Source organism: Myxine glutinosa, chromosome 5 (genome assembly GCF_964187855.1).
Source record: "Myxine glutinosa chromosome 5, kmMyxGlut1.1, whole genome shotgun sequence".
Lineage (NCBI taxonomy): Eukaryota > Metazoa > Chordata > Myxini > Myxiniformes > Myxinidae > Myxine > Myxine glutinosa.
The window spans coordinates 45,985,539-46,005,909 of NC_136265.1; the positions used below are offsets into that span (position 1 = coordinate 45,985,539).

The window sequence follows — 20,371 nt, forward strand, 5'->3', positions numbered from 1 at the left end:
ATGCAGGTTTTATAGGAGGGAGACAAGTTTGAAATACTAATATTGAGGATGACCAGATGGTGTTTTCTGGCTCTCCTGAGAGTAGACACACACTTGTTGCGGGCTTTGTGGAATGATCTGAGGTTACCTTCAGTCAGATTTGCTTTCCAGGAGGAGGATGCAAGTTGTTTCAAAGCAACTGTCTCACCGCCGGATTCAGAGAATCAATGGCGGGAGGATGGGTATGATAACTGAAAATGAGATGGGATGAATCTGTACATAATGGAGATCAGGTTTCTGTGAAAGAATTCCCAGACTGAGTAAATATCAGGGGCAGTAGATAAAGGAGACCAATCCTGAAGTGCAATGGCTGCTTGCAGTCCTTGCCAATCTGACTGAGTGAACTGTCAGATTCTCCGGTGCTGAGGCTGATCTCTGAGTATAGTTGGAGAGATGTTGACCATCACAAACATATGATCAGACCAAGCAATTGGAACAGAGGAAGAGCATGCAGAAAAGTTAGTAATAATCAAATCCAGAAGGGACGATTTGCCATTGGGATTAATCCGGGTTGGAAAGTTCACAGATTGAATCAGTCCTATGGGGTCAACAGAATTCCTTTGCTGAAGTGTCATGGCTGATGAGAAAGGTACCAACACGGTACTACTATTATTACTACCAAACCTGTTTACTGTTATTACTACCAAACCTATTACTACCAAACCTGTTATTACTACCAAACTACCAAACCACGGTTTGGTACTACCAAACAACTATTATTAACACCCATTCAATTTGTATGGTGATAATTGAAATCACCACAGATATGAGCAAGAAAGAGTTGGGATGAGTGTTTAAAGATTTATGCATGATGCCTGAGAGAGAGGAAGAGAGAGAGCGAGAGAGAGCGAGAGCGAGAGCGAGAGCGAGAGAGAGAGAGAGAGAGAGAGAGAGAGAGGGAGAGAGAGAGAGAGAGATGCAAATGGAGGTCTTTTATAGGTTTCAAAACAATAACCTCGGCTGTGGCTCATATTCATGAAGAATGACAACTATCAATTCCACTGCTGTCCCCACTTAACAACTGCTCGACTCAGCTCGAGGAAATTGGTAATAGGAAAATGATTTGCCCCGAGTTGGCCCGAATCCACTCGGCCGAAAATTTCCGGAGCAGAAAAGGGATCTTGAGGCCTAATAAGCCTGCAAAGAGCATGTCAGACAAAATATGGATGTTGTTTATGATCATTATTATTATTATTATTTTAAACTTTTATCCAACTGTGAATAAACACACCATTAATTGGTGAATTTCCCAGTGTATTCTATGGAGGCAGCCACATCTTGCATTTGTGGACAAAACAGACTGGGTCATCAGCTGGGATGCATAATGCATCCAAACTTTTCATTTATAATTTAATACCTCTTCTTCTTTCAGTGTGATTTCAGTGTGAGTGATTAAACTCGCATGTTGGGATACTTTTATTGTTTACTATCACTTTTCCTTTCTGTTTATTTATTGTTTTCATATGTATTATTAAATATATTATATTCAAATTATCTACTCTCGTGAATTTTTTTTGCGCCCTCGAAAAACCGTGAATTTGTGGGACACTTTTCCGCGAATAGAGAAATATTTCACATTTTATCACCCGTGAATAGGCGGAACCTGCGAATAGAAGGGTCCGAATATATATATATAATATATATATTCAAATATAAGATATATATTTGAAGTGGGGTGTAGAGGGTATATTGGCAATTTCTTTTTCTGCATTTCTTGCTAGGCTGGGAGTGTGTGGGACAGAAAGAAGGAGGATGTGTGACAAGGTGGCCCAGGTTGCCTTGAAAGGCTCATTTTGGATATGGAGGAAGTTCATGGAGACACGTCGAACGGTGTAGGTTGGTTGTGTGTGTGTGGTTTTTTTTTTTTTTGTTAGCATTATTACTTCTTATTTTGTGTATATGAGTGAGTGGGTGAGTGTGTGTGTTTTTGCATGAATTAATTTTTGCATGAGTGTGTGTTTTTGTGTGTTGAGTGGTGTATGATGTAAGTGTAGGTGGTTGTTTGGTTGGTGTTCTGTATGTATGTGTGTGTATGGGTGTGTATGTGTGTGTGTGAATGATCTGGTGTGTTTTGTTGGTGAGTGGTGAAGGGTATAAAGGTGGGTGTTTGAGTGTTCCACCATGTTTGTTTGGTGCTGTGGATTCTGGATGTGGAGGTGGTGAGCAATGCTGTAATAATCCTGTAAGCAATGCTGGATTTAATAATCTTGTAAGGAACTTACAGGATTATTTTGAACCGTTAATATGCGCTTGATTTTTGAATTTGGTCAGTAACGTCTCCGTTCACGAGAGCGGTGTGATACGGTTTCATTGGCTGTCCAGCTTTGCACACCCCACTTTGCATATACCCCGCCCACTTTGCATATAAGGGGATGTTAAGATGATTTTATCACTCTTGAGGAAGATTAACGGAGGCGTGTGGCTTTGTCACATGTTGTTAATCGAAACGTTGAGTCATTGTTTGTTCAATTAAAGGTTGGAGATCTTACCATGGAGTCATATATATATATATATAAATATAAATAAAAAGATACATATATATATATATATATATATATACATACATACACATACAGGGTGATTCACATACGACGTACTATTTTGTTTTTGAATAACTGTGTTGCGTGAACCGATTTACTTGTAATTTGCAGCACTTATAGACAAATGTTCCCCATTTATTATGTGAAAATTTCATTAAAAAATAATTGATACAAATTTAGTTATGGGTCTCGATATGGCGGCCGTCATTTTCGATCACTCGGAACAGTCTCTGCTTGTATTTGAGCATGGTTTTCTGCCGCATTTCATCAGTGATCTCCCAGAAGGCATTCCTGATGCGGTGCTTGAGTTCCAGCAAGTCTCTTGGTCGAGTCGTGTACACTTTGGACATTGCTTGGCAGCACCCAGCTTTGACCAAACTCTGTTCGAAGACGTCGTTTCACTTCGATTAAGCTTTTTGTGGCCTCATACCAGGTTGCAGCTTTTGCACGCTCCTGACTGTTGTAACTTGCCATTCTTGCTGATTTTTTCTTCACATTATGCTGCTAAAAAGTCTAAAGCTGAGTCTAAGACCGGTTCCATAATTATCAACGTTTAAGAGCAATTTAATCGACATGTCATGTCATGGCAAGAGGTCAGGCTGTTTCCGTTCATCAAAAATGACGGCCGCCATATCGAGACCAATAAGTAAATTTGTATCAATTATTTTTAAATGAATTTTTCACATAATAAATGGGGAACATTTGTCTATAAGTGCTGCAAATTACAAGTAAATCGGTTCACGCAACACAGAGTTATTCAAAAACAAAATAGTACGTCGTATGTGAATCACCCTGTATATATACACTATATATATATATATATATATAAAGATACATATATATATATATATATTTATATATATATACATATATATATATATATATATATATATATATATATATCTATCTATATATATATATATATATATATATATATATATATATATATATATATATATTGTTACAGACACGACTTTGATGTTAAGGTGGGCCGAGCGGAATGGCCGTCGTGTCCGCACAAATTACCCGATTGTACTCGAACGTTGACGGAGCCGCGCTACGCTGGATCAATAAGGAAAAAGAAGACACACGGCTGGATTATAATGACAGACACCAATGTTTCGATTCTCAATTATATTCGTACGGAAAAGGTTAGATTACAGGGGCTAGAGGTAAAGCACAGAAAAGATGGGCACTTAGACACAGGCTTATCTTAACCCCGGACAGACGACAGGTAAACGGGACAAGGCTGACTCACACGGGGGTTGATGGCAGGAAAGCGGGTATCGATGGCTCAAGGTGCACTCTTGGCTCAAAGCAGGGTACAGTCCGGTCCAAAGATGCGGGGAGGTCACAGCGCTCGGAGGTAACGTTCTTTTTCAGGCGGGTCTTTCTCTCTCAGCGATCGCAGGCAACGTTCTTTCTCAGGCGGGGCGCATCTGACTCAGCGCTCGCAGGTACCTCTTTCTCCAGCTGGGGGCGCATCTCCCGTCACGTCCGCTAAGTCGCCACGTATATCCGGCGGGGAGTGACACGCCCTCGGCTCGTTAGCTCCGCCCCAGATGGAATCGGTCCGCCCTTCTGATTGGGTGCGGGGGGGTTACCAGGCTCCGCCCTTGACGAGGAGCTGACAGCCAGCCCCTCTGGTAACCCCGTGGAGCGCCGAGCCGGTGTGAGGACGCATCCTCCCCCGCGCCGCCGCCATCTCCTCTGTTGTTGTTGTAATTGTTGGGGAAGAAGATGGAAGGAGGTATGGGAAAGGTCCTAAACTCACTACTGATGCCATATAATCACATTCTGGTGCAACGAAGAGTCATAATTAATGGAAACGAGGCCTTAACTGACATAGACTAAGAATAACTAGCAAGATGTCCGAAAGTTGTCTACGTGTGGTGCGGTGGACCTGGGCACGACATTTAATGGGGGAATAAGGGGAAGGTCGGCTCTACTGAGTGTTATTTACATGCAATGGGACTAGGGAATGGGGGATTGGGGAAAGTTGGGGAGCATTGGAGAAATAGGGGGATATTTACAAGCGGATATGGAGGCCAAATTCCATATTCGCAACATTGCACCCTTCTCTACCCTCGGGGCGTCCCGACCCGATAAATTTTTACCTACTTTAGTGTGGCACGCAATGTAGTTCCCTCTACTATTAACTCTACCCTGAGTGCGACAGTTTTACAGATATTCACAAATGAGTAAATATGTCCCCCTGCGACGTTGCACCCTTCTCCTCACAGAAACACACCCACAGGATAACCGAATCCGGAAAGAATTCTCAAACTAAACATACAGCCGGTAGGGAGCATTATTTACAAGACTACGCTGCTATTTACACTACGATCCAGGACCTGTTTTTGGAGGAACACATGCAGATGTTATGCATAGAGAGAGCGCGCTTGCCAACATCGATACACCAACCCACGAGTGCTCTGTGGCCGACGGCCTTTAATAACGTGCAGAGCACCCTTCCCGAGCATCAAAAGCACCACCCCACCACCAATCGGTGCAGTCACCATTGTTCATTGGAATAAAAATAAATTCGACAACCCCTAACCCTGCAGGTGTCTCTTGCTCTTCGTGTGGCCTTCAGTGGTGTTAATTAACAGTGGTTCACCTTTATGGCATAGGTGCCACGTTGACCCATAGGTCCATCAACGGGTGGTGCTTGGCCGCAAACGAACTGCGGTCCATTGTGGGTGGCCACAAACATTGCGGTCCATATGGTGTACCGATCCAGGCAGCGAACAGCGAAAGTGCAGGCCCACAACTGCGTAGCCAGCACCTCTCTCTCCACCCCAAAGCCAGATCCTCGGAGGTGGGAGACAAAAGAAGAAACAAGTGAGTAAGGTGGTAAGGGCGCAAAAGTGCACGCAATATAAGGTAATGCACACTGGGGGCACATGGGAACCAGGTGAGACAGGTACGTTCCTATCGTACGCCCCCCCCCCCCACCAGGTAACCTACATGGCCCCTCCCTTACCCCTTACTGTATCCACACAACACAACACTACCCATAAACATCTACTTTACAAATCAACAAACATCCCTACTGTCTTCCCCGTTCCTCCCATATACCAAATTCGTCTTCTCTCCCTCCTAACCAATCAAATTTGCCATTTTCAACTCTCATCAAAATTTGCCATCTCCAACTCAACATCATAATTTGCCATTACCAATTCATCATCAGTCCCTCCTAGGGAGGGAGAGATGGAATCACCCCAATGTCTCATCCACGTCGTGATGCGTCTCACAAATCCACACAGCGATTCATCTCCTGCAACAAAACAAAGAAAACACAGGTGTGGAGTCATCATCATCACCACAGGTAAGTGGCTGCGTATGGTGCGACAGGTTCATCAATCCTAACTATTTCCTAAATGACTTTAACAACTTTACACTACCCGGGGTCTTTCTCCGGCCAAACCATTGGCCCTCTTACACTATGGGTTCTAAAAACCAATTCCCATTGGCCAAACTGTGGTGCTTTTCAATTTGGGGTCTCACTCCCCCGATTCATCTCCCGGTGCCCTCGCACAATTTCTGGGCTGTGGCGTGTACCTCTCCCAGTGGGTCTACCCACCTGCACACCTCCACCACTGCAGTTGCCTCCGAGCTTACCTGCTCCTCACCCTAACCTAACTACCTGGGGAAGGCCCTCTGGCTCTCTCCCCACTCGGTGCCCTCTCTGGCACTGGGCTGCCCGATCCACACCCGGGATCCTCAGGCACCCACTCACAACTATCGGCTCCCAGAGCCCACCTGCGGCCTCACCTGGCCGACATCCTCACAGTGGTGGAGTGCCCAACCAACTACACACACTAACAGGCTACACGCCCAGCCATTTCCACAACACTAATGCACCCATCCACAACACCATTCTGCAACCGCACCACAGATGCCAATATCCAACCACAATTTACCTGTACCCTCTACCTAACACTTACACTACCCGCCCCGGGTACTCGTGAAAGGGGTCCACTCTTCCCCCATCCACACCTTCGCACCATGCACACCACTCCGTACCACTTACTCCAACTCTCTCCACACACCTGTACCTGCACACCTGTGCTCTCACACCTGGTGCCACCTGCACCCTTCTCTCCCCAAGCGCATTCGCGCTGATCCACACACTCACTACTCATACACTGCTCCACACACCTGTCCAGTTGCACACCTGTGCAATCACACCTGTTCAATTCTCACAAACACGGCATCATCTCAGCTAACTACTCCCTTCTGAAACTTGCGCTTCCCAGTCGTCCCTTTAAACTATTGCGCTCCCACGTCATTATCATCCACACTAAACTACCTGCGTCCCCACTACAGGTATCAGTCACTAACTAAACTTAACGTCACCTAATGTCATCTTCTCTAGATCCCTATCAATATGACCTAACCCACCCGGGCTAGTTTTCACTACCATACACCCCATAATCTAGTGCTCCTTTGCCCCCACCTGTGAGGGATGGTGGATTTGCCATCCCACCACATCGGGGGTCTCTCACTACCAATTTTGCACATCAAATTTCAACAAATTAAAAATTTGCCAATCACTCCCCATCATCTGCCAATCACTACTGCCAATCCTTTGCCAATCATCAAATTTTTGTTTTTCTCTAATTTGGGGTCCAAAACACTAACCTCATCACCCAGTCGACTCACTAATACCTCTCGGTGCGCCAATTCCTGTCCAAAGCCCGGCTTCGTAAAGCCAAACAATGAATGCTGGTTGTTTTGTGCCAGCGGCTGGATACATCCCGCATTCGGTGCAGGGAAGGAGGTTTACCCGGGCCGAGATCCCACGCACCATCTCGGCACGGAGCCATCCCATGGCTCGATCTCGGCCTGCCGGAATGCCTCACCAAAAAGTGGTCGCCATGACGACCCTTTCTATCGGGCTGCCCGCTCCGCCTAGTGGAGCACGGACGCGGCCGTTCAAAGCGAGGCCCAGCACGCACCGAGGGCCCGACTCGGCTATAAGTCGTTCTAAACTCTACCCCGTCTAACGTCGATGCTTCACCTGGACGCTTACACCCCGCAGCCCGTTCCTTGCTCACACATCCAGCCGTTTCCATGCTCCCCGTACCTTTCCTTACACACCCAGGTACACTCATTCCACTCACAGCCTTGGTCACACACCTGACCACCGAACATTTTGGCACACATTCGTTGGTAGCACACCTCACCAACACACTTCTTCGCGCCCCCTCCTCGGTCACCTCCTCTGTGACAATCACAGGTGTGCCCTCATTCGCACACCCAACCACGTGCCTCACCACCAACTCCAGCGTGCATTCCCACTCACGCTCTACCATTCCAGGTGTGCATCCTCGCTCACCTGTCACAACTAACTCACGCTCCATGTCACTCTCACTACTTTCACCTCCATTCCTGACAGCGCACTCACCCTTACTCTTGACAGCGCACTCTTTCCTCATGCACCTGTCCGTCACACACCTTTCTCGCGCACACTCTCCCGTTACACCCTCTGTAACACTCACCACAGGTGGACACTCTTCCTTACTTCTGACAGCGCACTCTTTCCTCATGCACCTGTCCGTCACACACCTTTCTCGCGCACACTCCTGCACACACTCTCCCGTCACACCCTCTGTAACACTCACCACACCGCGCTTCCATGTGCTCCCTCACACACACGCTACGACCGACTCACTCTCGCCAGCACCCTCACTCCTTGGCACACACTTTTTCCTCACACACCCCAGAGTCGGACTTTCTCGCACACCTCCTTTTTCGCACACCAGACCTGTCGCACACTTCACCAACGGCCTCTCACGAACACCCGGGTCTATCTCGACCCCCAAGCTTATTAAATCCCCTGGCGCATCATACGCACGACCATATTGGTCACCACTTACACCGGGTCCTCTTCCTCTTCGCTTCTCCTCCATCACCTGCGAATCCCTCATCCGGTTAATGAGCACATCATCACGATCCAAACACAGACTTTGGACCAATTCTTTTATCCCCTCTTTTATCTCTTTCTTATCCCCTCTCCGTCGCTTCTTAATTTCGCTCATCCCTTCTTCCACTTCTTCTAATTTGTGCTTCACCTCTTTTATTCCCCGGTACGTCTCCTCAAGCTCGTCCTCCAAGGCTACCTTGACCGTTTCCATGTGCGTCCTCACCTGCCGGTCCTTCGTCTCCATTACCTCTACCACCTCGTCCAACCTCGTTGTCAGTCCCTCACGTACCATCTGACATTCCCTCTTCGTCGCTATCAAGTCGTCTTTTAGTTCTTTCTGTGTCACTTTTAACCCTCCTAATACCGCAGTGTTCCTTTGAACCTGCTCCGTTAGTTCTTTTTGTCCCTCCGTCAGCTGTTCCACCTCCTGCGTCAGGACCTCTATGCCCCCCTGTAACTTTACAGTCCCCTTTCTCACCTCCTTCTCCATGTGCTCCTTACAGTGCCTCACCTCCTCGCGCACTCCTCCGACCTCCTCACTCACTCCTCCTCTGATCTCCTCTCCCATCACTTGCATCTCCTGCCCAGATGCCACCCTCATCTGCTCCATTTCCTCCCTGTGAGCATCCAATTTCGTTTCTACCCCCATTCTGACCCCCTCTATCTGCTGCCCCATTTGGTTAACTTCCCTTTCCGCTTGGTCCCTCATGTCCCTCAATTTGCCTTCCATGGTGTTTTCTAACCCCTCTAACCCTTTTTGCATCCCTTCCATTTGATTCTCTTGAGCGGCCATTCTGTTTTCTACCCCCGTTAACCCATTTCTCACCTCTTTTATCCCGTTGTCTAACCCCTCAAAATTATTGTCTAACTTCCCAAATTTCTTGTCTAACTCCTTAAAATTATTGTCTAACCCCTCACCGGTACCCCTCGCTTCGTCCCTCATTACCCCCATTTGGTTTCCCATTACCCCCAATTGCTCACTCTGAGCATCCATCCGGTTCTCCATTACCCCCATTTGGTTTCCCAACCGCTCACTATCAGCCCTCATTCCCACCATTTGTTCCATAAGGGCCCTCATTTGCAGGAGGAAAAGGTTCGAATCCACCAGGGGCGCTGCCGCGGGCGTGGATGCCGTGGCCACCTCGTGCGTGACAACGCTATTTTGCGACCCTGCCGCCCTCACTGCTTCGCTCTCCTCGCGTCCCTCAATTTGGTCCTGGACCGACCCTGATTCACTCTCCCCTACCGGACCCCAGCCGTCTTGATCCGCCATAGCGCGACTTGCAAAATTCGAGTTTCGTAAAACAAATCCAATTTTTTTTTTTTTTCGTTATAATTTCGGCGAGCGCAGTAACCGCGGGACCGCGCTCCGGATCGATTTTGTCGAGCGCCGTACGCGCTCCGGCTCGATTTTCCCTCCCAAAATTTGGGCCTAACTAATTTAGTCCCGGGTCCGAATCTCACTCCTCGACACCAATTGTTACAGACACGACTTTGATGTTAAGGTGGGCCGAGCGGAATGGCCGTCGTGTCCGCACAAATTACCCGATTGTACTCGAACGTTGACGGAGCCGCGCTACGCTGGATCAATAAGGAAAAAGAAGACACACGGCTGGATTATAATGACAGACACCAATGTTTCGATTCTCAATTATATTCGTACGGAAAAGGTTAGATTACAGGGGCTAGAGGTAAAGCACAGAAAAGATGGGCACTTAGACACAGGCTTATCTTAACCCCGGACAGACGACAGGTAAACGGGACAAGGCTGACTCACACGGGGGTTGATGGCAGGAAAGCGGGTATCGATGGCTCAAGGTGCACTCTTGGCTCAAAGCAGGGTACAGTCCGGTCCAAAGATGCGGGGAGGTCACAGCGCTCGGAGGTAACGTTCTTTTTCAGGCGGGTCTTTCTCTCTCAGCGATCGCAGGCAACGTTCTTTCTCAGGCGGGGCGCATCTGACTCAGCGCTCGCAGGTACCTCTTTCTCCAGCTGGGGGCGCATCTCCCGTCACGTCCGCTAAGTCGCCACGTATATCCGGCGGGGAGTGACACGCCCTCGGCTCGTTAGCTCCGCCCCAGATGGAATCGGTCCGCCCTTCTGATTGGGTGCGGGGGGGTTACCAGGCTCCGCCCTTGACGAGGAGCTGACAGCCAGCCCCTCTGGTAACCCCGTGGAGCGCCGAGCCGGTGTGAGGACGCATCCTCCCCCGCGCCGCCGCCATCTCCTCTGTTGTTGTTGTAATTGTTGGGGAAGAAGATGGAAGGAGGTATGGGAAAGGTCCTAAACTCACTACTGATGCCATATAATCACATTCTGGTGCAACGAAGAGTCATTAATTAATGGAAACGAGGCCTTAACTGACATAGACTAAGAATAACTAGCAAGATGTCCGAAAGTTGTCTACGTGTGGTGCGGTGGACCTGGGCACGACATTTAATGGGGGAATAAGGGGAAGGTCGGCTCTACTGAGTGTTATTTACATGCAATGGGACTAGGGAATGGGGGATTGGGGAAAGTTGGGGAGTATTGGAGAAATAGGGGGATATTTACAAGCGGATATGGAGGCCAAATTCCATATTCGCAACAATATATATATATATATATATATATATATATATATATATATATATATATATATATATGAAAAGATACATATATATATATATATATTGCTACGTATTACCTCCCCAAACCCCGGTTACGGTGCACCGCAGAGTCTGGAGTGGGAACACAGCTGAAAGATGTTATTTTGCGTGTTCTAATAAACCATGGTAAAACCACACCAATGCAATTGTAGAACAAAACAAGTAATTGTATTAAGACCTCTCACATACACAATAATAACACTATTAAAGAAAGTACAATGAAAATGTCACTTGCATCAAATGAGCAATACATATGATGGTACCATCATTCCCCAATGCTCTCAAAGCAATAAACTCACGACATGCTAAATGTGAGTGGAATGTAACATTCCCCAAGTCCGTGCATGGATCTCCACGCTGGTTGAAGCCATGCAGAATGATGAGAACAGGCAGGTATCGGCACGACGGCGAACGAGGAGTTATGAGGTGAGAGGTCGAAATGGGAATTGAGCCGATATGTAAACCAACGGCAATCATCATGATGAGGACGATATGGAAATCCCAACCACAAAACAAGATGCACCAAGCGGACAGCCTCTTCTTCTCCGAGGACAAAATGGTGTATAGGCCTGTAATGGGGGCGCTTGCTCCCTCCAACGATAACTCACGCTTGGTGATAAAACCTGAGACGCAGGTTGAATTGCAATCGCAATATATAACGATGTCGTGGGCAATCCCTTTCCCTGGAAGCCTCAACTCCTTCACGACCAATATCAAAAAAGTCCGCTCGCAGCCTCGATGCAACTTTACGGCTGTATCTCTCTCATAGCCGTCTCGATCTCTGCCCAGCTCCTCCTACTTCTCTTCCGGTTCCTTTGCCGTGTTTTCCTTTTTCCTTCACAAATATTTATTTCCCTTCTATTAAAGTCATCTCCATTTCATACAAAAATCTTAGCATCAATATTACCTGAAACTAAAAACCCTACAAGTATATAATAACAACAAAGGCGGAAGTGATGGATCCGTAACACTCCCCACCTTCAAGCAAGAAAGTTTGAACACGGTGAAAACTTTCTTTCCATACAAAAAGTATCTTTAACAACCAAATGTAATACTCACCCCCAACAACGACAAATCAAAACTATGGCTGATCAAATCCCATAAGCAACAAAAATTCTCAAACAACGCAAAGGAATGAATGATCGTTTTAAGGCCATTTTTCCCCGCTGGAGCGGGGGTTAGCCTTGCGGGCCCCATGACAATCATGGTGCCCTGTTTGAGGCAATGATTTTATGGCCGGATGCCCTTCCTGACGCCAACCCTTGGTCACGCTCTTACGATGCGCAGGGATACGGTGTACCTATTCTAAATCGGGGTACACACCGTGATCATTCATCCCAGCAAGTTGGTACTCAATTTGCCGACCTCGGAAGGATGACAGGCTGAGTCAACCCCCCTGGCGTTAATTCAGCGATCGACTGGGATTCGAACCCAGGATCCTAAGATCCCAAGCCGGCACCCTAACCGCTAAGCCAACACCAGGAAACGCAAAGGAATCCTCAAGGTTAATTCAATCTGGATGAACCTCCTGCTGGAGATATTTCATCTTAACAGGGTTCATCCGGTAGGGGTGTTATTTCACGGGAGTGGCCTCCCCCACATCAATATGATGAGATACCACATCGGTACGACCAGGTACACCTGTGAACAAATGTGCAAACTCAGAAATTAGGTTGGATAATTGTCCTTGTTGTTCCCTCGTCAAATGACCTAATTTCTGGTTGAGGTTCCTTAACACTTCAGTGTTCGTCAATCTGGGGCAAGCCTGGTCATCAATGCTATTGAACTTCACACTGGCCTCAAACTCTGGATTCTCTTGCACACCGACTACAGGTACGACAGGTGAGACAGGAGCCACTTTCTCCACAGGCTTCCCCTAATAATATTTATTAAGTCGGTTCACGTGACACAGCTGCCGCATTTTTCGCCGGTCGGGAGTTGTCACCACATAATCTGTTTCATTGACCCTCATTTCGATGGCATCGGAACCAAAATACCAAGCCTGTAGTGGCTGACCTAACTGGAAGCAACACGAGCACTCGGTCCTCAGGACTGAAATTTCTTATCTGAGAAGTCTTGTCATGTCTCACTTTCATTTTGTCCTGTGCTACTTTCAAGTTTCGTCTCGCTACTTCACAGGCCTTAGCCAATCTGTGCCTAACAGTTGTCACATACTCTGACACAGTTGACTGCGACTCCTCCTGTATCCACTGTTCCTTCCCCAGTTTCAACGGTCCTCGAACTGCGTGTCCAAATATGAGTTCAAAAGGACTGAATCCCAACGACTCCTGAACAGACTCCCTCATAGCAAACAACAATAAGGGTATTCCCTCGTCCCAATCCTTGTCACATTCAAAGCAGTACGTTCTGATCATATTCTTTAATGTCTGGTAAAACCATTCCAAGGCCCCGTGGGCCGTGGCTCTTGGGATGGTAAGTACTTGACCTCACTTGCTTCACTCCCAACAGGTGTACAACTTGCTGAAAAAGCTTTGACATGAAGTTGGAACCCTGATCAGACTGGATGACCTAAGGTATGCAAACCAGGGTGAAAAATTTAATCAAGGCCTTCACAATAACTGTCGCAGTAATTTTCCTAACAGGCATCGCTTCTGGGAACCTAGTGGAAGCGCACATGATGGTCAGCATATACTGATGTCCAGCCTTAGTTTTAGGTAAAGGACCTACACAGTCAATAATGACCCGGCTGAATGGTTCTTCAAAAGCTGGAATCGGTTTTAAAGGTGCTGAAGGGGTTTTATGATTAGGTTTGCCCACCAGCTGACAAGAATGACAAGATTTACAGAATTTCACTACATCACGTCACAATCCTGGCCAGAAAAAAAAGTGCCAGAATTCTTTCATACGTCTTGTTCACTCCAAGGTGCCTTGCCAAAGGTGTATCATGTGCCAAACTCAATATCTCCTTCCAGTATGGTTGTGGCACCACAATTTGGTAATGGACTTTCCACTCGTCATTGGCTGGTACCACCGGTGGTCTCCATTTTCTCAAAAGTATTTCCCCTTTCATGAAGTTACCAACAGGTACCTTCATAGCCTCTTCCTCTGTAATGGCTTTACCAATCAAACTCTGGAGTTCAGAATCTCTGTGTTGCTTTTCAACAAGTCTCTTTCGGACAAGCACCGTTTGTTCAGCCTCGTTCCCAGATGTCTCCGAAGGACACTCCATTTTATCCTTTAATCCAGATGAAACCTAAACATTAGGTTCCGTGGTGTCACTCCCTGTACTACCGTGTCTCCCAAACCTTTCCTCCAATATCTCTATGAACTCAAATCCACATCACCTTCCTTCTCATTCTCTTCAGAGTGCTTCCTACCCATAGCACGAGTCACTGCACATGATTCCCGGAATCTCCTGCTCTAACTGTGCTGTGTTATTTTCCATATTAGGCTTTTCAACCAACATCGGATTACCTGAAACTTGACCACCTGCCAAATCGTTCCCGATAATAAAATAAATTACGTCCACAGGAAGAGTGGCTTGTAAATCTACGGTGACCAGCCCTGACACCAACTCAGACTTTAAATGGATCACATGAAGAGGAGCTTTAACTAAGCCACCAACCCTCTGTAAGAGGACACTAATCCCAGTTGCAGTTTTTTTAGACAATGGCAAAATACCCTCGAGCATCAAAGATTGATGTGCTCCCGTGTCCCTCAATACCCTAACCGGTCTCTGGTTAGTTAAGTCCCCATCCAGTGACACAAATCCCTCGGAAATGAAAGGTTTGTAACCCTCTTGGACAAGGTCGTTCTCTGATGCAGTAAGTGTGGCACAGGGACCTTCACAAGTCACTGTCCTCCAAGGACGATTTCTCACACTGGCCAACGCATTCAGAGCTGAAATAAGCTGACTCTGATCCTGATTTCTCCTTTTCAGGGCGTAACATTGGGACATCAAATGCCCAGGTTTCTTGCAAAAAGTGCAAGTAGGCCCAGAGGAGAATCCTGTGGTCTGCCTCGGGCCCCCTGGAAGGTAGGTCTGCCTTGGACAGTCAGTCTTTTGATCACTAAATTTGAGGTACCTGATTTTGCTCAATACTCCTCTCTGGGTCGCCCCCATGAAAATTTGCTCTCCAAACCTGATTTAATGCAACTCCCCTGGCTACCTCTAGGTGGGAAATTAGGTTTGTGAAACCCCATCCTGTGTGTCAAGGCATAGTCATCTGCCACTGTTGCTGCCTCATACAACTCAGCTATTTTTCTCTCATCCAAATGAACTTTAATGTCCGCGTGGACACAGTTTAAATTCTTCCACCAACATCAATTGTCGTAAACGGTTAAAGTCTTCCCCAATCTCTTTCGAGTCACACCACCTATCAAACATAGTTTCCTTTTCTCTGGCAAACTCCACATGGGTCTCACTCTCCCACTTCCTGGCATTCCTAATTTTTTGTCGGTAAGCTTCAGGGACCAATTCATAGGCTTTGAGAATGGCTTTCTTAACTGTCTCATAATCTGCACATTGGTCAATTGGTAAAGCAGAATAGATATCTTGAGCTTTACCCACCAGAACACTTTGCACCAACATAATCCATGACTCCACAGGCCATTTTAACATCTGAGCCACCTTTTAAAAGTGTAAAAAGAACTTGCCTACCTCCTTTTCATTAAAGGGTGGAACCATTCTTACATGCCTACCAATATCCCAAGAGTTCTGACTTGTTGTCGAACTAGCCGGCAAGGATAAGATTTCTCTCCGTCCTCCCAGTAATTCAAGCTCCTTGAGTTTAATTTCCCTCTGATACTCCATGTCCCGTTCCTTTAAGTCCCTTTCAGCTTTCCTTTCCTTTGCTCTACCCTCTGCTCTTCTTTCCTCAAGTTCTCGTTCCTTTTCTGCTCTTCTTTCCTCTGCTCTTTCCTCTCCTCTTTCCTTTTCTGCTTCCAATTCCAACTCTTTTAATCTTTCCTGGCTCTGCAGTTGCATCTCCATTTTCCGGAGCTCCATATTTCATTTTTCCTCTGGTAACCAATCCAATGCTACCTCTTCCCATTTTCTCTGTCCCACTAAATATTCCACCACCAACGTCTGAATCTCTGCCTTCTTCATATTAACTCAGACCTCCAAGTTACAGTATTTGGCCAACATCCAACATCTCGGGGCAACCGAGACCCCAAAACAAAGACCGATATGCCGGATAAAGAAAAAGTAATGTGACTGCCCCTAGGGCCTAGACCATCAAATGGCTGTTTAAATTGTGGGGTGGAAGGGCATTGGAAAAGGGAGTGTCCCTACCTCAAAGGGCATAGGAATGACAGCCGACGGGGTGGCCAACAACCTCCGTATGGGGACCGGCACAACCCAGGTCGGTTCGACAGATGGGATAACCTTAGAACTCAATCGTGACATGATGCGAGCGAGACATCCCACCTTTTCCCCGCCCTTACCGATAACCCCATCACTGACCCCACCACCTCACTAGTCATAGACGGGAAACGCTGTAAATTTCTAGTAGATACGGGGGCGACTCGCTCGACTCTAAAGGGATCAAATTCAGGGAGGGTCCCCATCTCAAAAGAAAACATCTCAGTGGTGGGGGTGTCCGGGAGAGTAGAGAAGATACCCCTGAGTCAGGAGTTAGCAGTACAATGCGGACCCCTATCCATGAGGCATGCTTTGAAGTTAGTGGAAAACTCCCCATGTAACCTTTTATGGAGAGATTTGTTATGCCAGATGGGATGCACTGTACGATGTACCACGGAAGGAATGTTTCTTGATATTCCACACACCCAGCGAGACCTAGTCCTACCCCTATTGATGGAAAAAGATCCGGTGGTATACTGGTGGAGATACACGGCCAACCAGGTGTTAGCCACCACCCAGACACACTGGGCCACTCTCGAGTTAAAGACCTGGGTAAACACTCATGGCTGGGACACCCACGGGTGGAAGGAGACCCTCCACTGTACTTGCTATTATGACAAACTGGGAAATGACGAACAATACGAAAACCAGGTCCACTTTCGCTCCGGGGAAATGACCCATATCGAGGTCGTAAACCTCTGGATAGGGAGAGAGGGAGTGGGATTGAAAGTATGGACCATACAGGACCAGAGAGACCTCATGAGATTACCAAAGGACGTCACCCGTCATGTAACGCTCCGAGTAAGCCAGGGGTACGAGGCAAAAGACATCGGACAAAAGGCAATTGATTACTATGAATGACGAGTATTTTATTATTTTGATATTTTAAAATGCAATATTTTATATTGCCTTTCATATTTTTCCTTAGGCTTTTTTGTATTGACATAACTTTATATTGGTTTATGCATTTCATGTTTCATACTTGCATCTTATTATATCTTGATTTATAATTATTATTATTGTAACCTATTATTGTAATTATTATATCAATCCTTAGTCATGTTATGCATGCTGCATATGTACTTGTAATTTTTTTTTTTTAACGTAGTTCTTTTAAATTAATTTTATTTCTTTGTAGATGTTATTCCAGTCATTGCAATTTATTTTTTCAGTCTTGATTTTCATTTTCTATTGTAAATCATTCACAATTCAGCTTCTGGTTGTGATGAATTGATAATAAAACCATGAATTGAATTGAATTTCTCCACTAAAAGCTTTGGCACTGCTCCACTCGGATGGGAGTCGGTGTTACGGGCAAAACAACTTTTGTCACTTCTCTCTGCCTTCTCATATGCTACATACCTGCCACTCCTCAAACTTACTATATTCCCTTCCTGTAAGGTCAAGCACTTCCAGGAGAAAAGGCACCACTGACCACACTTAGCTAAATTACTATTCTACTGGTTTACCCAGTAAAAATGAAAGAGTGAAGGTGAGCAGAGAGTCTTGATTTTGGCAATTTCAGCAGAAGAGGGTTGCTGGCAGATCTTGTGCGACCTGTAGGAATATTTGGGGGACAGAGCCCAGAGAGAGCTGGGGGAGCAAGGCTGGAGAGGAGTTGGTAAAAGACAGAAAGACCACCTGCCTTCCTGCGGTGAGTGAGTGAAAGGCCCTCAGAATCAGCTGCATCGTGGGACATACCAATGATAATGATAGATAATTTACATGAGTTTTCAACCCCCTGAGTCAATACTTCGTAGAAGCGCCTTTGACAGCGATTAGAGCTTTGAGTCTTCTCGGATATGTCTATATCAGTTTTGCACATCTGGATTTGGGCCCATTCTTCCTTACAGATTTTCTCAAGCTCTGTCAAGTTGGATGGGGAGTGTTGGTGAACAGATATCTTCATGTCTTCCCACAGATTATTAATGGGATTAAAGTCTGGGCTTTGGCTGGGACTTTCAAGGACTTTCACTTTCTTGTTCTGAAGTCATTCCTGTGTTGCTTTGGCTGTATGCTTTGGGTCATTCTCCTATTGGAAAGTAAATCTTCGCCAGTCTAGGTCTTTTGCACTCGGAAGCAGGTTCTCCTCAAGGATTTGCCTGTATTTGGCTCCATTCATTGTTCCCTCTGTCATGACATGTCTCCCAGCCCCTGCCACTGAAAAGCATCCCCATAGCATGATGCTGCCACCACCATGCTTCAGGGTAGGGATGGTGTTAGATGGGTGATGAGCTGTGCCCAATTTCCATCAGATGTAGCACTTTACATTCAAGCCAAAGAGTTAAATTTTCATCTCATCAGACCACAGAATATTTTGCCTCATGCTCTCAGTCTTGCACGTGCCTTTTTACAAACTCATGGCATGCTGTCATGTGCCTTTTTCTCAGGAGTGGCTTCCGCCTGGCCACTCTGCCATAAAGCCTAAATTTGTGAAGTGCTGCGGAAACCGTTGTTCTTTCGGCAGGTTTTCCCATTTCAGCCAAGGAAGTCTGTATTTTTGTCAGAGTGGTCATTGGGTTCTTGCGCACCTCCAACATATGTCACCAACCTGAGCGCTATTCTCAATGTGTCACTGTCAGTGAGTGTAGGCATCCTGGTGATTGTCTCCACTCTAGCTGGATCTGGCTGCACTTTCTGTGCCAATATGTAATCTCATTAGTCCGTGATCTCTGTCTGTCAGAAATGGCACTTGTCCAGGTGGAGGGGAAGTCCTACCTCTACTAGGCGATCGGTTACTGCCTCCAACCGTGTATAATGTTTGTTTACTGTGCACCCCCATACAATCAAATAATCCATGAACACTCGACAGCCTGGTAATTCCTCCAGTAATTGGTCAAGTTTCTTGTGAAACACTTCTGCAGCAGACAAGATTGTCATAGGCATACGATATAACGATATCGCCCACAGTGTATTGAATGTTGTCAATTTGGATGAGCACTCATATAATTTGACCTGATGGAATGAAGCCGCAGCGTCTATCGTTGCAAGGAAACGTGCTCCTGTGAGCTGACTCAAGATCTCATCCTTGGTTTGCAGCTGGAATTGCTCTCCTTGATTCGCCTTATTCAGGTCTTTGGGGCGTATGCATAATCTGATTTGGCCGTTTGCCTTCTCTGGTATGACAAGAGAGTTTACTCTCTGACCTCCATAAATCCTTGTTGCTCTTGTTTGTCGAGTTATGCTCGGAGCTTCTCCCAGTGAGGAAATTGTACAGGTTTTGATTGGTGCCTGACTGACTGGTATAGTATCCTCTCAGATTTGGATAGAGCGCCCACCGGTAGGCATCCTACTCCTGTAAGCAGTGATGGGTGAGTCTATTGCACTTGCGCTTTGAGTGCGGTTGCACCTGACTCACTGGAGTTGAGTCTGTTGCACTTCCTATGAACGCAGATCTCTGTCATTGTCACCTGCTGAATCCTGTGCAACCACATGGACTATCCCCTTTGTTTTTGCTCTCTTCTTTGAACGACTGTGTCCCTGAAAGTTATTTGGCTTGTTGCAGGCATGACATAGCTGGCCACATGCTGGGAAGCTATGTGGAAGGTCTTACATACCGCAGTTACACCCTCGCTTATAGGTATGGCTGACATCACTAGGTCCTCTGTCACTGGCTCCCTTCTTTGGCTGCTTTCTGCTTACACCTCTCTTTCCCTTAGCCTTGTGCCAATAATACACAGCACGTACCTGTATGTGCTGCTGACTATTTAACATTGCTTGAAGCTGAGTTTTACTAGCCTCTGCCACATAACAAACAACTATCAAGAACAACTATCTTAAAGGGTAAGGATGGCTTCTCTCAAGAGTCTCCTTCACTTGTTCATCCGCCACTCCAAACGCAATTCTATCCCTGAGATTCTTCTCTCTCTGGTTGCCATATTCACAG

General features: G+C 46.4%; 1 protein-coding gene across 1 annotated transcript in view; it reads right to left on the bottom strand.

Moving 5' to 3' along the window:
* LOC144891944 (protein sidekick-2-like) overlaps positions 1-20,371 on the bottom strand; it is a 206,098-nt gene that overhangs the window by 3,926 nt on the left and 181,801 nt on the right. The gene's annotated exons all lie outside the window — the stretch shown is intronic.